Consider the following 17,229-nt stretch of genomic DNA (forward strand, 5'->3'; position numbering starts at 1 on the left):
CTGACCAATCACACCACCACCATTTCGTGCTGCACCCCACCACCGTTGTGAGCAAGGGGTGTGAAGTGGGGTGAATTGTTTGTGGTTTCCTGTGGACATTTTCTCGAGTGATTTTGTGCTCCTTTGCCTGACCCTAATGGTTACTAAACGGACATTCTTCATATGTTTGAAGTTTATTTAAACCTGCCAGTCTGTCGTCATTGGAATTAAATAAGACCCACAATCAGAGGCCACACACACTCCCAACTTTAATGTGCAGGTAAGCGTCTAGTTGTTTTTGAGACATATTGCTTTGCGACGTGACTTTGCTGTACCTTGAGGTGGGCGTGCAAGCTGCTTATCTGTTTGATGTCTGCTAAGGTAGGTTTAAGCGTTGGGTGATCAATGGACTAGCGGTGAGTTTTCGGTTTGTGTATATGTGGTGGATACAATGTCGTATTTTTTCTATGTAATGGTTGTGGTTATTGTGTTTGCTGTAAAGAAGTGGCTTGTTGGAAAGTAATGTCAGCTATTGTCGGTGGTTTAGAAGGCCAGTAACGCGCAGTACTTGTCATAGTCAAAAGGGCAAGTACTATAAGTCAGTTGAGTAACATAAGGTGCAATATGGTGCCAGACTGCACATCAATTAGGGGCAAAACAACCAAGACAGCAACTCATACATTAAAAAAAAGCAAATCATCACATGGAAGAGTCTACTAGCTGCTAGCTAGCAGAATAAGCACTCTCTGTGAAATCAGCAAAAAACGGTGTAACACTGAAAATCAGCAACAGAAAATCACCTTGCAGTTAAGACCCCAGGTGCAAAGTAACAGGAAAAACATATCACAGGTTTAATAAGAAAAACAACGGCTATCATAACAAGTTTGGAGTTTCTGGAAAAAAAGTGCAGGTCATTGCGTTACTACCACTTTTCCCACAACGCCAAACTACATGTTTGCCAATGGTGGTTGACTGATTTACCTGCAGCCGGGAGCTGGAGGTAATTCAGGCCCCCACTGGCAAAAGACAGCCAGTATTACCAGCGCCGGTATTACTGGTGCCGGCATTACTGGCAATTCCCCGTTGGTGTCCTTTGTACTTCATGGAATGGGGATTTACTTAACCTTGCCGAGCTGTTGGCACCTATAATATGCCGGAAATTCTGGGATATCAGGCACTAGTAACAATACGTCTGTTTGGTGGTATTCCACCGGATTTACTGGCGTCATACCTCTGAACTTGTAACGAGGGCCAATGTTTTTAGCAATGGATGTATATTAAGGTGTAGTCTCTTACTGGGATGCTGTCTTGGAATGGATCCACTACCAAGAGGGGTGATGTGGCTGTCAATCAATTTACAGCCCTTTATCAATTCGCAAGTAACTACACAATCAAAGGATTGATAAACATACAACAGTGTTGGAGGTATTCACTGTGCTAGAGTTGTGCACATAACACATAAACTGCAAATACACCCACAAATGCAGATCTTACAGTCTGAGCCTCCGGAGATATGTATCAGATACCTTATAGATTACCCAGAAGAACAGGTAATACATACTGAGGCACCATAGTGATGCGTCAGGTATCGTGTATGCATCAGGTAAGAGATACTGCTATGATGCCAATTTACATATTTACACTGTAAAGCCTATATTCTGTGGAAGCCAGTTTCCACTCTGTCTTGCTAGAGCATACAGTGCCAAAATCCCAGTTGACATATTGCCCCAGAACAAAGACTATTTCCCCCTCAGAAAGAATCAGTCAAATTGAACCTGGAAACACTTTCTGTATTGGGGCCCTATGTGTGGAACCGCCCTTGCTAAGCTCTGTTACTTGTTATGGTGTCCTTTTGTCTAGTGCAAGGTCACAGGATGTGTTTTTGAGGTGAAGCCCACACCTGTATGATGTTGTTTGTTGTATGATCAAGGAATATCCTGGATACCTTCGGGTCCACATTTTCTGGGATTGCAAACATGTATTCATCAATAACATTAATTGCTTCAGGCTCCTGTGAGTTGACCACAAACAAGCAATCACTGACCACCAACCAAAATGTCTGGGCCATTCTTCAAGCCAGTGTTTGAGAATATAGAGGATGAGATTCAAGTGATAGTTGGCCTTCAGGCTTGAGATGCTGCTATTGCAGAAGGTGTGCATCTTGAAAGTGAGCCAGAGCGTTGAGAGCAGTGTATGAGTAGCCAAATTGTGCATATTTGTGCTGAACACATTGCAGTATGGCAGCCATGATAGGGCCTTTTAGGAACTATGTGACTACAAGATTGATCACAAAGTTAAATATGATATGGGGATTATGTCATCCTGGTTCAGGGCTGTCATTCTCCAAAGTGACAAAATCAGAATTAAGGGTCAGTGAACCAAGCCACTCAGTGCAAAGTGTTCTGTGTTTGAATTGAGCACCTAATGCCTTTTGTGCCATCTGTTCTAAGCTTGGTTGGACACTCCATTCCTCATTTGCACTGTGTGCAGGTAGGCATGGCGTGGTATTGTGTGCTTGAAGACCCATTGCGGACTATTGACTTTGAAGTGTGTGGCATGGCAAAGACACTCAGTGCGCATTTATAAACATATAGTGGATGCTATGCACATTGGACCAGATGTGCATGGTGAGATGCACCTTCTCAGATTTTGATACGTTGAGTACATTCTGTAGCTCGATGATGACCAGTCACTATCGCTCAGGAAATGCACTCCTGCAGAAACAGTGAAAGCTCGGAATCGTCCGACTGGAAGCCAGATACATCAGTTTGCCACAGGCAATGTTTTCCACCACATGAATGGCAATATTTCAATAGCATGCATCGTTGCTCTTTTGGCAGAGAGTTTGGTTGATATTAAAAGACCTCAGATGCATGCATCTGTGATGCATATTCCCTCTGCTCCTTTGCATTGCAGTTGCTGCAGCCTACATTGTATGGTTCTTCACTAGAACACACCAGTGCTGTTGCTCTTGCTCGTTTGCCTCCATACCAGCGTGGTGGTTCACCTCCCAGATTTACATAGGCAGGGCGCTAACATTCTTGCATTAGGCACAGACTGCAATATTGGTCTTGACTCTGTTCACAGAGAAGTAGTACGTCACAGAAGACTGTGTGGGGTGGGGTGATTTGCATGTTGCATTCAGTGTGGGGGCCTCAGGTTTGCACCAGTGGAGTACTGTAGTTGTGGTTAAGGGGGCATGTCTATACCAAAGATATAAACCTGTGTGCCCCTCTGGGTTGCTTACTGTATGTAGGCTGATGGTAGTGCTCTGGAAAGGATGGTACTTTCATACCCGGAACAGTCCTCCTGGTCTTCTTGACTCAGAAGTGAATCAAGTGGTGCCAATGAAGATTACAGCTGTAAGTCTGTTTTTTAGCATTCTCCTTCTCTGGCATCTTTCTCCTGTAGGTCCAATTTTAATTTTCAATGGAATAACTACACAGCAGTGACAATATCTGGGAGGCCCATCGAAGTCAGCAAAAGTGCCATCTGGATTCATGATATCAACAAAAGCAAAAGTGGCAGACATATAGCACCTGATGGTCATCTCACCTGTTCACGCTTTGTGAACACGAACACAAGGAATATTATTAGCAGTGGAGAGGCTGTAACTCTGGCTAGTACATGAAATACATGAAATATGACATGTTTCGTATTAAGTAGGCAATGACATGAGAGATATAAAGCACATATTTAGAAGATGACACACAACACTAAGCACACTACATGGACATTTAAATAAGTAGTGAAATAACTCTGTAAAAAGTAAGCATTTTATGGTCACTCCAACTCCACACACATTTTAATGTTCAAGTAACACTTCAATTAACTGTCTGTCCATGCAATGTAATTGCCATTTGTATAGCACCTTTTGCCCTTGGCATGGCCTCAAAGCGCTGCAGGTGAACGCCCTCTGGGGATCGAAGTCCAAGGTATGGGAAATTCATCAGAGGAGTTTAGAAAGTGTGTGTGTATTTTAGCAAAAATGAAAGTAGGTGGGATGGCAAAGTCCGTGCTAACTACCCATCTCGAGCTGGCACGTGGATGGGTGCTATGAGGTAGTCTGGAGAGTTTGTGAGTGCAGGAGAATCATTATGTATCCAGCTAGACCAGATTAATGTCATGGGGGATAGCTGCATTCTCATGGAAGAGGTGTTGTGCGATGAGTCTTTAAGTATTGTATGATAGCAGATCCGTGCAGGTGAGTGGATGTGCCTTCCGCTGTCTTCTACATGCATGGAGTGTGAGATTTACCCGTGTCCCATAGGTGGTTTCTTGGTTTCATAGATGCAGATGAATTTAGAAGAAGCAAATTCAAAGAGCGGTCACATTCTAAACAGTGGCTATACTCAAGAATCCAGCTGAATTTAAAACAGGGCAGCTAGATCTGGGAGGGCTCAAGTTCAAGTTCAAAGCGCAGCTACATTGTATACAGTGGTGATACTTGAAAGGAAGCTGAATATAAAACAGTGGCTATACTCAAAAAGCAGCTACATTCAGCACAGAGGCTATACTCAAAAGGCAGTTAGATTTACATGGAGGTGAGTTCTAAGCAAGGCTACATTCTACACAGAAGCTATGTTCAAAATGCAGCTAAATATAACAGTGGCTATACTAAAAAATGAAGCTAAATATAACAAGGTGGTTATGCTCAAAACAGTAGCTGAATTTAACACAGAGTTAGTACAAAAGAAATGCAGCCAAATATAAAACATTGCCGACACTCAAAATACAGCTAAATTCAGCATGTGGTTCTGCTGTAATAGGATATACAAACCTATTTCATGTTTAAACATGAGATACCTCACAACAGTATAATCTAATCTCATCAATTGCTGTACAGCATTGCAAACGATGGCTAAGTAATATTATTGGGAATTTCTATGTGTTCTCCTTCTTATATTTAATGTCCTCCATAATCATTCTTTATTGTACTTTTTAAGAAAATCCTCAATAAATGTTTCACACACGTAGTGTGAAGTCACAGGTTCCAGTTGTGCTTAGCCAAACATGACAAGATATCACAAAGGGAGAAGAACCAGAAGACAGGCCTTCCCTGTCTATGCCTCCAGACTCTGGAACCTCCTCCCCTTTAATACCAGAATGTCCTTCTCACTTGTAAATTTCAGGAAGGAGCTCAATACGCTCCTCTTGAAGGAATGGCCCCTGCCCAACACATATGTCCACACACCCTCCACTCCCCACCTAAAGTGAGAGTGGGTGATTTGCTCCCTCTTTTTCCTCCATGGTTGCTTGTAGATCGTTTCTTGCCAAATTCCCTGCACTCACCCATTGTAAACCACTGGTCCTTTGTATTGCTGCTTCCCTCACAGTGTCCTTTCCTCTATGACTTGTAAAGCATTCCTTTCCACCCCTGGAAGCTAGGTCCATCCTCAATAAATATGCTAATAATATTAAAACTAATAATAATAATAATAATAATAATAATAATAATAATAATAATAATAATAATAATAATAGGAGACACTAATTACAAGATTTCATACACATTGAAACTAAATGACCAATCAATGGCAAGAGTATATAGCACAATCGTAATAATCTCAGCAGTGAGATCTAGTAACCACAACCTCATAATATTGCAATAACAGGACATAAAAACACATTGTACTTGTTCTTACGGATTATGATAGAGTAGAATGTATGATGATTAGTGGACGTCAGAAAAATGGAGATGTGTCAGAGATCTTTTTGTAGAACAGTGGCTGCAGAGGGTCACATATATTGTTAGTGTAAGGGGGTTATATGGCATTTTACCGACCTAAATTACAGAGTGGTACATTTCATTACCGCCATAATACCAAAAAACAGCCATTTTTTAAAGTTTTTATTTGGGGTCCCCTTCAACCCCCCTGTTTCTCCACCATTATAATGCCACCCAACCCCATGCCAACACATTGTAACCCCTTACCCCACTACCCCATATATATTTAATTCTTATTTTCTGTGTTCTTCAGTGTTATGTACCACTCTGTTTTTTTTTTTCTCAGTAAAATGACTGGTTACCATGTCAAGGTAGGTGCAGGTCATGCTGAGGACAAGTCTTTCTAGTATTTTACAGTAGTCGGGGGTGAAAGATGTCAGTCAATATTTGTGTGAATGGTGAAGTCTGCTGAAGGCTTTTTTAGGTATGTTGGTCAGTAGCTACTTTTAAACAGGAAGAAACAAAATAGTTTATGTATAGGTGAGCAGTTAAAAAGGGAAGAGACATAAGAGAAGGTGGAAAGTACAAATTACGTGGCCGTCTGTTGAGAAAACGAGTGAAAATGTATGCTGTTGGCTTTTCCAAAGGTGGGCACCAGTTCAGTGAGGGAAGGTATGAGGAGTATAGGTAGGCATTGGTGCAAACTGGAAGGTGGAGAAGGATCCAGGCAGAGGTATGTAAAAAACAGTGTTGCGTGTATCTGAGAGTTTAATGATCGTGGAAGAGAAGTAAGGGCCAATACTATTATCAGAAACTGTAGATGATATAGCATGTGGGCATGGAGGAGCTAGCATGGCTTGCAGAAAAGAAGAGAGGTTGCAGTGGTGAGAGCAAAGAGTAGTGATGTGGTTAATGGAGTAAGATTACTTGGAAGAGTTTATGGTCATAGAGAAATAGAGAATATTGTCCTAGCCCAAGAGTCTAAGAGGGCTCATTGTCCTTGTATCAGTTATGCATGGGTGCGGTTTGTGAGGCCTGGAGCTGGATGTGATGGTAGGTCCATGCTAGTGGCAAGGGATAGGGTTAGTGAAGTTCTGAGAGGAGTAGTGATGCTCAAAGTGTGAGCTGGGAGCCAGGTTGAAGTCTGGAAATTCCTGTTTGGTGGAGGAGGCTTGCAGAAGAGCAGAATAAAGAAGGAGGGGACATGACAAGATATCTGGGGGCCGATTCATGGAATTATATACGTGGAAAATCGGGTCTTGCGCACGCAACTGCATGCAAATTTGCCTTTGTTGATTCATGGATTCGAATGTGCAGTACTTTCCCTGGACTTGCTTGGATTTCACGCTGTTTCAGCACGTCTCTGCAAGCGATCAAGGGCCTTGAACAAGACTCTGAGCAGAGAAATGAAATGAAATGACATGATATTTTATTTATATCACGGTCGTACAGAAGTGTTTCAGAGCGTGGGCATGGCCTGTGCAGACGGCTGAGAAGGGGACAGAACACCAAACATGAGGAAGAACTTGTGAAAAAGGCTGAGGGATGGCCTGCAGGCAGTGCCTTGCACACACACGATTGTATGGCATGAGATGTATTCATGGATTTGATCGCTCAATGTCTCGGCTTGGAAATGGCCATGCAAGTCCTTCATATGATATGCCACCCGAAGGCAGGCGTAAGTACACTTACTCGCAGGACTTTCAGCGTGCAGGTGAGGTCACATGTCAGATTTCATCGATCCTGCAAGGTCTTGGCTTGGAAATGGCCACGCAAGTCCTTCATATGATATGCCACCTGAAGGCAGGCGTAAGTACACTTACTCGTAGGATTTTCAGCATGGAGGTGGGGTTGCATGTCGGTTTTCGGGGTTTGTGCACTCAATCGGGGGTCTAATGTAACTTAGGGTTGTGCATAAGCAGTGTAAGGGGGTGCAGGAACGTTTTACGGGGTGTGCACACAGATTTCCTGAGTTAATGCTGAGTTACGATTTTTTATGTGAATTTTGTCGGGGTGCCGGAAACAGACCCTGCATAGGGTCCCCGAGTCTCAGGCCTGCTTAAGGGGGAACCCACGCACTGTTTGAAAGGTGCATATATACGCACAAAGGTAGCTGTTCTGGCAGTTTGTGGCTTTGCTTGTGGGCGTGTCAGGGGCATTCCAGCCGTGACTTGCGAATATAGTTACATTGCACAAGCAATTCCATGAATACGCAGGGTGCTCATTTTTTCTTCTGCGCGCAGGTTCACGGGGTTCCTTCTCGGCACAGGGCACTTGCGCGATTTCTGTGCAAAATTCCATGAATCGTCCCCTGATGGTGATAAACACAATGTGCAAGAAGTCAGCAGTGTAGCCACACATATTGGAACTAAGGACCTGATTCACATAGTGTTTTCCAATGGCATTGTGCCATTATAAAACGCTTCTGTGAATCAGGTCCTCAGTGTCCAAACAACGGCAAGAGTTAAAGAAAGAACAAGAATAATACCAACAGTGGGAACTAAGACGCAAAATCGCAGTGTCATTGCAGTAAAAAGACAAACTACACATTTAATTTGAACATGTGACAGCCTACAGTACAATCTCACAACTGCAATAATTTCTTTGAACCATTAAGAAGGTTATATTAGGTGTGTTAGTGTATTTTAATAGTTAATTATTCTTGAATGTCATTAATTCCATACACACATCTTACTTTATTGTTTAGGTAATACTTAAATGAACTTTCCTCACAAATATCCCTGAAAAACCTATTAGGAATCAATTGTATTTCCCAAAGGCTTAATCATATTGTTTTGCAATCCGAACGTGCTGGTTGTATTCTAAAATTAAATAAATTAAAGTTATGCATACATTATTTAAAAGAAGAATATTTCCTGAGGAAATTGAACTCATTAAGAGAAACATATAACAGTTCTATAATATAGACCTCATTTCAAAATAAATAATGGTTTCAATGAGAGTGTTAAGACATGTTTTGATATTCACAACATCATCTTCTGTGACAATCCAAAATCTTGCAACCAGGCAGAATTGTATCACAGACATCGAAATTGCATCAGTTCTAAATCGAGTTTTGTTTAAAAAAAACACTACCATACATTATGTTGCATAGCGTTGATTGAAAGGTTGTACAAATCAATGTGGTTGAACGTTGTCCTTTCCCCAATGTATGTTCAAATGTGAGTCCGAACCCACCGGCCTCTCCACTTGCGATTTTAGAGCCTAACCGACATGTTTCAACGTGTGGGCTTTTCCATTCTTTCCCAGTCCTCCTCCTAAATAATGGTTGTAGCCAGAAGCGGGGGCCATGCCTTAACAAAGCAAACATATGACAGCAGCCAGATTCGGCGTTACCATCACCCAGTGGATTTGATGCTTCCTAATGAGTGAGACTGTTGTGCAGGTGAACAAGTGCAGAACACATGTTTAGTATTGAGTGGATGCAGGTAGGTGTACGCATGATGTTTTTTTTTTCTTTCTGCGACGGATGCAAAGTCGGAATTTGTGGCCTAATTTGCCTTTTTGTGGGTGAATATTCCTCCCTCCCCTAGTCTCTCACATTGGCAAACATGCATATTTGTGAATATGTTGCCATTAGAATTGCCTATGGAGTACAACAGCTTCAATTCAACATGATAGTTTAGTTAAATGATGCTGATGTATTTTTTTTTATTTTTTTTGTATTTCACATAGTATATTACTGTATATATAATCATTATGTTTGGGCAATGTTTTAAATGTTCCAATATCTTTAAAGTAATTTCTAATAGACATGCTTTTCTATGACGTCATACTTGATTTTAGTGAACTAGTCCATGACTGTGCACATGATTGCCAGTGGATGGAAATTGCAAACCTCTGAGTGCCCCCCCCCCCACCTTGGCGCTGGGGGTTCGGTCACTTGCATGTCATAGGCTCACTCGCTTGGCTCCAGTGGAGAATTGACTTATAGGCGAAATTAAGCTTTGAGCCAAATCTTGATGTAATTAAAACTCACCACTAAGTGGTCATTGAAATTGAATTCATAAAATGTGACAGAGCAATATTGGCAGTTCACTTTTAATTAGATTGTACTAATAAACGAGGAGATGATAGTAATGTTCGGAGTCATTTTCTGATGTTTTATATTTACTGCATTTCGAAGTAATGTTGGCTGGTGGGCTAATGCATAATTACAAATGAGATGTGTGGTTCTTTGTGATGTACATTTTCGTAAGTAGCCAGTTCTGTATCCTGTGTGCATTTTGGAGGTCTTTTTTGAAGCCCTGCTGTGTGCATGTGGCGGATAAATACATCTGAGGCACACGAGATTAATTTTACACCACGGGGGATTTGCATTTCTTTAGGCGATGGAGAAGAGGCAAAGCAAAAACAAAGATGTGATGGCTGGAAGGTTTAGACTGAATCTTAACCACTGGCATTGCTTGGGGCAACCCTCCATACCATCGTTCTTCGCCTGCCAAGCCATTACAGAAGGGGAAAGACCATATGCAAATCAGGCTTGGCCCCACCCCAAAAGGGGAAGTCCAGCCTGAAATGCTAGGTCACATCCCTTCTGCACGAGACCACAAGCATCCCCAAACATGTTTCACCCTTGTTGGGGCTCATCAGTGAGGAGTAGCTTGGGTCTCTAGGCCCAGCAGGCACGGGACCCACGTCTGGGCATACCCGTCCCACTCGGGGTGACAAAGCAAAAACAAAGATGTGATGGCTGGAAGGTTTAGACTGAATCTTAACCACTGGCATTGCTCGGGGGAACCCTCCAGACCATCGTTCTTCGCCTGATGGAGAAGAGGCAGGCAGCAGAAATTCTGTTGTTTCGCTATGGACTGATGGGGGATCAGGGGGGGAGGGTGATCCTCCATCTCCAAAGAGTGATTGGTTTGACGCCTGCATGAATTGTTCATGTAGGCATACTACCAATGTATTCCCTTGGAATAGGCCTGTTTTAAGACGTGCTAAACGCATTCAGAATCGAGAAGGATCCATTATAAATACTGCCTGCCGTGCATTCATGGTAGGCAGCTCTGCATTTTCGTTACAAAGCAGCGTTTACAAGCAAGGCAAAATGGTGACTGTTGCCGGCTTTCCGTTTGCTCTTGCATTCCTTTTTGCACTGGTGGATAATTGCCTCCAGGCGATCCAACAACCCAAAATTGCAGACGTTAATTGCTGACTCCATGCAACTGCCACTTTTTACAAAATGCTCCACCTTTTTAATTTTTGTATTGGTGCGTGGAAGTCAACATCTAATTTTTAAATTCAAACTCGTTGATGGAGCCTCAGTTCATTGACTGTGAATGGCCACATAGGTAAGCCCTTCCTTATGTACACATAGCGTGCTTCAAGGTTGATATGTTGGCTCTTTGCATCCCCATATATTTGCCCTGTGTTCAAGACCAAGTGTTTGGCATAAGGTAAACAAGCATTCAGATTGTGTATTCATCTGAGGCATGGTGATGTTCTATCAAGCCAACAGGGAGGAATCATGGCAAATGATTAGAGTGACAGTTACTCACAATGGTTAATTGAACTGCATCCCAGTGGCAAAGGCCTCGGCAGTATAGCTCAGTGGCAACGTGCTCATCTTGTAAGCAAGATGATACAAAGCAACACAGGTTCAAATCCCAGTTCCTGCATAGAAATCTCTTCAGTATTAATATGGCTTCACTGTCTCTAAATGCCATGTTTGCTCCAGTTCCCGAAAATGAATAGTTTTCTTCTCGCGTGCCATTTCCTTGCTGGTGATATGATATGATAGATTATTTGTAACTCGCGCAGACGCACGGATCGAACCTGTGGTGCTCCACGTCATCTTGTTTCCAAGGCGAGCATGTTGCCCCTGAGCTATCCTCCCGAGAAAACATTTCCAATTCTATGGAAGCTACCTGCATTAAGCCACTGCTAAAAACAGGCGGATTTCATTGGCACACATTGCCTCACTACATGCACGCATGCTGGGAGCAATGCACACTTGCTTACACCATGAAGTGCACAGACTGTATGCTACCTAGGATCTTCCAGGCATAACATGCATTTATTGCACTTCATAGTACCAGGCAGAGACATGTCACGGATGGTTCTACAGAGCACGTAAGCGTATACCTTGGAGCTCTTTTTCCACATTCCTGGAGCGTAAACAAAGGTGCTAAAGCCCGGTGTAAAGGAGTTACGCGCATCTTAAAACCTTTCTTCACACAATGGTGCGTTTTTGTGGGTTTTTTAAAGGTGGAGGCGGGCACGGAATGGGAGTTAAATTTCCAGCTCCCTTTTCCCCTCCGCCTTCAAATACAGCTTGTTTTCACACCAACAAGACATTCATGCTGGTGTCAAACAAATGTATTACTATAGATTCCGTCTGTTTTTTCAACGGCAAAACGCGTGTAGATTGCATAAGCATCCATTCTAAACATTCCTGCCATGGGTAAAACATTGCTTGCATGGGACCAGTTTGACCCATTGGGGCTCATTTTGCTCCCCGGTGTATATTGCCTGCAGGGGATCTGTTCTCTTTGCACTTGTGTGCAAACCAGTCCCCACTTGGCAATTTTCATCATTTGCACTGCAAAACAAAGGTGTGCAATTCAGTTATGCCCTCAAATTGGGAGCCTTCAGATCATTGATCCACAAAGTCAAAAGTAGGTCAAGTATGGGCTGAAAAATAGCAACATCATACATTGCAACGTGTTCATCTCTTTCATTCTGCTGCCTATACACACCATGCAAAAAGGAGTGTCCTATCAAGTTATGTATGGAGGGAGGCTACATATGAGCATGTGCCAAGTGAGCGCTATCATTTTGAAAGTGCTATTTATGGACTGCACATGAAATCACCAGAAGCAGTAAGAAGGCTTTAAAGGGGAGGACGAGAATTTTAAAGGTTTGCAGAATGTCAGACAGTTGTTTTTGACTGTTAACCTTTTGCATTTGAGCAAATGTCTAGAGCTTAGCTGGTGTGGCAGGTCAGAAGAAAGACAGAGGCCCTCATTAAAAGTCCCGCAGTAACCGTGCCGATACTACTGCAGGGTTGCCGCTAGACCTGTACACAATTACTGCCGCCTGACTTCCTTGTGCCGCTGGACTATTCCAAATCCGGCGGCTGGGAAGTCAGGCTGCGGCAGTTTTGTTACTCCCGATTCCAAAATAGTCCCGCAGGACTCTATGGGAGTGGGGACATGAAAGCACCAGCACTGTTGTTAATGGTGCCGGTGCTTCCGTGAAGGCTTTGCCTGCCATGACCTCTGTGCCTGGTAGGGTCAGACCTGTCGGGCACAGGAGCTCCGGCAGGCAAAGCCGTAGTTAGCAGGTCTGGAAAAAACAGTGCCGGTAAGCTTACCGGCACCATTGTTTCCAGACCAGCAAACTTAGAATGAGGCCCAGAGACTAATAAATAGTTGAGTTTTTATATTGATTTCACTAAAATAAAATAACTTGTATCTATCCCTAGACCGTGCGTTTTCCATGACTAACACAAACTAGCTCGGGAACGCATCAGTCGTCGGTGAGTCTAAAAGGAAAACTGTTCTCTGTCTAAATCTACCTACTCTGTCGCTGCCATTATCAAAAAGAACAAAGGCACAGGAGAATGATTCCCTTCTGCTGTGATCTACCTATCAGCACAGTCACTTTAATAACCTATTCATCGGTAGTTCTTGGCAAATGCTTTCATCAGTTTTTAAAGTTCAGAAATAGGGTTGTTCAGCTTTTCTACTGTGTCCTTGACTCCTGGCATCCACCTTCTGAGGTTCCCTTTCTCTCTCTCTTGATTTACCAACTTGGTTACTCTTCTTTGATGCAATGTCCACACTTTTCTCTGGCTAAATCAGTTATAAACACTCAAAAGAATGATCACTGTTTTCTGTTTCTTTGGTCTTATTGGAACTAACAGGAAGGTTGCAGTAATGCTCTTCAATTGTTTCCCACTCTTTACTTTCACTCAGATGAGTAGTATTGCTCCAGCAATGATTCTCAATTTGTTTCCACTCATCAACCTTACTGTGATAGGTATGAACGTTCCAGTAACGATTTTTCTTGATTCTCTATGACTCTTTCATCATTGATATGAACATCAAACTTCACATAATCACTCTCAGTCTTATCTGGGATTTTGTTTCCACTAATATGAGTATGATACATGCACTCTTTATATTCTTTCTCCCTTTGGGGTCTCACACTTTCCCTGTTATCTCTTTACACTAGGGTTAGCATCACCGATCTTGCCTGTAGGACGGGAAACTTTTCTCATGTCGTCAGGTTAGCGTTGCTTCTGTTCGCCTCTCTCTCTCTCTCTCTCTCTCTCTCTCTCTCTCTCTCTCTCTCTCTCTCTCTTCTCTCTCTCTCTCTCTCTCTCTCTCTTTCTCTCTCTTTCGGTGTCTGCTGAACAATGCAAGCAGGTTTATGGTCTCAGCATTGTTGCTGGGCTGAATAGTCCATCGAATCTTGGCCACACCACTACTCAGAGCTCGATATCTTCTTTGGGGTTCCCTTTCCCCAGTGTCTCATGTTTATGTTTCCAGCTTTGCTCGTGTCTCCTTCACATGCCAGCTTTCACATAGGCTATCATAGCATACCTGATTTCAGCCTGATTTAAAACTCCCAGGCTTCTTTTTCTCCTTGGACTGCTGCTTCTGCTTTTATGACATAAGGCTGGGTCATCCCCAGAGGAGCCTCAGAGTCCTTTCTCTCTGTTGCCTGAGTGTTCTGTATCACTCAGACACTCTCCTTCATCTCTGTACTACCAGAGTATTTTTCATCATAATGAAACAATGGTTCTACATCACAATAACAGTAGTTTGATTTTCTCGTCCTTTTTGTGTTGTAGCTGTTAATGGTCGGTTGTTGTTGAGTGACTTAGGGAGTTCCTCTTTGGACCGGGATTCTTTGTTCCCAAGGTGGTAGTCTGTTCCGGTGAGGTCCCGTTTCCCTCTACCCGAGGGAGAATATCACGCAGCTGGATCAAGTCCATAGCCTGAAGGGGAAAGCCTCCCAGCTGGGGAAAGCCTCCCTGCTGGGGAAAAGCGACAGCATCTTCACAAAAATGGAAGATAGGAGGACAAGATGAAGCAGTGAAGAAATTAGAGCAGGGGGTCAAAGATTTAGAAGTGTATGGTTGCAGCCATTAGTAGTTGGTGGATGGGTTTGTGGGTGGTGGAGGCAGATTCCAGAGCAGATACTCTGGCCATTCCAGAGCAATGATAAAGAAGAATGTGAATGACAGATGCAACATAGTTGGCATTGTCCAAACTCTGATATTATCACTGACCCTTGGGCTCATATGGGTTGGTGATTTTCCCCAAGAAATAATGATAGACCGCCTACTTTAGGACCATCAAAATGTGAATAATACATCGTCAAAATAATTGTACCTGTGGCATAAAACAACCTATTAAGTGTTATCAAAGTGCTTCGGATTTTCAAAAGCCAAAACTGTTCTGCGTCAGAAGACATGGGTCATTATTTTGAAAGATTGCGACTTGAAAAGTGCAGGTGCATGAAAAATTGAAAACTTGAATTTTTGATACAGTGTGAAGCACAGGAACCTAATAACACGTGTTATGGTATGCATGTTCCAACCTAAAGATTCAAGAAGACGCTTCATTATAAGGTTGCCGGTCTGGAAACAACAGTACCGGTAAGCTTGCCAGTACCGTTGTTTCCGGACAGACAAACTACGAGTTCTTCGTGCCGGAGCCTTTTCCCGCACCAAATCTGACCTGGCGGTCGGAACGAATGGTTCTGGTGAATCCGCCCCCCCATTCCTCTTTGAGTCCAATGGGGACTCAAATGGGAATGGGGAGTAATATTTTCCGGCGCCCGGCAATGATTAATTACCCGGACCGCCGAGGCTGTAATGCCCTGGTAAATCCCCATTGCCGAGCGCCGGAAAAAAGGACTCCGGCGGCAGACGTGCCGGTATGTACCAGCACGGCTACTGCCAGATTGATAATGAGGCTCAGGGTTCAATAATTTGACCTTTCACAAATAATGAATCACTTCCATATTTTACTATTTTAACAGAGTTCTGCCAAGTAGGAGACAGGAATTGAAAAAGAGCAGATAGGGAAGGAAAGGACTGCATAACTACTAATTCCTGCATGTTGGAAAAACTATCCAGACAGAGAGGCCAGAGGAATTAGCCAATGTAGTTGCACTTGCTGGGAGGTTGCAGAGCCACAGCTCCTACCTGGTCCAAGACCAAAACGTTAATTCGGAGTGAGCTTAAATTTGTCTGCCCTTTTCTGACAATAGTATATCTCAAAGGGTCTTGAAGTGCAGTGTTTAAAAACCATTGCCCACAGAAATTAAACTGATTTATTTTTTAGCAAGGCGGTTTCCTGAATACATGATCCACTAATTCCCCCTCTGTCCCTTTCAGCTGTCGGAAAAGAGGTATATTTATCTTGAGGGATACAATGATCATTATATAAATGCAGCAACAAACAAGGCACAGAATGCCCACAAAGGTATATTAAATAAAGGAAGGTTTTACCTCGCTTGATTGCAACAACAATCCAAAATGTATTTTCTAGAAATCCACAACACAAACATTAAACACATAGGGGCAGTAAGACCTTAGATCTGTGCCCTTACCCCCAAATCCTGGGTCTTCCATTAAAAAAGCTTTTTTTGTCGGAGCAATCTGGGATGTTAAAGGTCAATCATGGTTTCAATTGTAGAAATAATGGGTTCAATCAGATTCAGTTGAACAGCAAATGAGCTGACCTGGGAGAGGATTTGAACTGACTAAACACCATTAATGGCCAATTCCCAATGTTCCTTCTTTCAAATATATTTGATCCAGTTAGGAAAATGTGCAGCTATTGGTTTTGATACATTTAATTCTAGTTGGACCTGAAAAAGGCCTTGGATCACAGCCAAAAAAAATATATAAAGAAAAGAAATGAAAGAGAAAATAAGAAATTATATGAACACAGAAACATTTGGCAATGTTTCTGGCTGGTTTGAACATATGAGTACTCCTATCTACCCAAGCCTTTCATATAGGGATTCAAATATTTTGAACCATTTTGATCTTTAGCTACAAATGATGCATATGATTATCACTGATTTCAACCAACATAGCTTAGACAGGTTCAAATGATATTTGGGACAGTTCAGCAATCTCTAATGTTGACAGTGTTTTTGAATAATGTATTCACTGCACATATATTTGACAGTGTTTTGAATAAAGTATTCAATGCACATATACTGTCCCCCAGCTTCCTTAGTAGTAAGTTACATCCTCACTTCACTTTTTTTCCATGCAGCTATACTGCTGGCAAGTTCTCAAATGGAGAAGTTTACACATTCTGTGCTGTGCTGAGTATGAAGTGCGGAGTATGCTCTTTGTCTTGAAAGGGATTCATATAGGGAATGGGTGACACAATGTGGTCTGTGAATTCTCCAGATATTAGACAGATATCACACAAGATTGCATGAGACTTTTGTACAGAACTTTTGTTAGAAATCCTTGATGATATTTTCCTAAGTGGTTTAAAAGAAGTGACCTGCAATACCGCAAACGTTGTAATTATGCACATTGTGGGGGCACGAGCCAGTGGTTCCCAGTCCTTCCACCC

This window comes from Ambystoma mexicanum, chromosome 4p, assembly GCF_040938575.1.
Source record: "Ambystoma mexicanum isolate Mex_15411 chromosome 4p, UKY_AmexF1_1, whole genome shotgun sequence".
NCBI classification, from domain to species: Eukaryota; Metazoa; Chordata; class Amphibia; order Caudata; family Ambystomatidae; genus Ambystoma; species Ambystoma mexicanum.